The sequence below is a fragment of the Mus caroli genome, chromosome 12 (genome assembly GCF_900094665.2).
Source record: "Mus caroli chromosome 12, CAROLI_EIJ_v1.1, whole genome shotgun sequence".
Classification (NCBI taxonomy): Eukaryota; Metazoa; Chordata; class Mammalia; order Rodentia; family Muridae; genus Mus; species Mus caroli.
Window position 1 is genome coordinate 32,052,992 of NC_034581.1, and position 839 is coordinate 32,053,830.

General features: G+C 39.1%; 1 pseudogene; it reads right to left on the reverse strand.

The window, feature by feature from the left end:
* Positions 1 to 229: 229 nt before the first annotated feature.
* LOC110307326 lies at positions 230 to 631 on the reverse strand (annotated as a pseudogene).
* Positions 632 to 839: the final 208 nt, after the last annotated feature.

The following is an 839-nucleotide window of genomic DNA, read 5'->3' on the forward strand; positions in this document are numbered from 1 at the left end:
AATTCTAATCCACATTTTCTGGTACAGTAAAGCATTTCTTAAGACTGTCCATGCTAATTACATTCAGATGCATCAGCATTTATGATATTATTAAAAGTGAAGGAAAGAAGACAAATCAAATCCCATTATCACAAATAAGGTTTCGTGTTTCCATGCTAGAACAGTTTGCTTTTTCACTTCTTTTTTTTTTTCACAATCCATGGAGGCTTTTTATTTATGCTTTACATCTCTAGGAAAAAAATCCCAGGGTTTTCCCTCCTGTATGTTGTCATCTTGCTTCTTCATGGTCCATGATACCAGCTGAGGTTGTCAGTATAAAGAAACCAAACTGACTTGATAGGAACAGATTGTTCTGCCATTTTTCTAGCTCTTAGAGTTGCATATCAAACCTAGGGCTAATCACTCCCCACTAGATCAATCTGCCTGTGAGGTGCACAATGATTTTCCCAGCTCTGTGATCATCAGTGATCTCAAATTCACCAATGAAACCATGCTTCATCATCACAGTCAAAAACCGAATGACTTTATAACACAGCCTGATGAGGACCCGGCATTTGCCTCTCTTCTCTGCATAGGTGATGCTCTTGAGAACATCTACCAGGACATCCATGAGTACCATGGTGATGGCACAGGAAGATGGCACAAAGAGGATGGGAGGGCTGAATGCACAGGGTTATCATTTGATCACTTCTTGTGGCTGTAATTTCAGAGATGGACTAAATAAAATCCAGGGCAGAGTATTTGTGAAGGTAGCTATCCTCATTGAAATATCTGTGTACCAAATCTGGGACATGAGAATTCAAAAGTGTGAGAATTTGCAACTAAAATTCAGCAAAGTA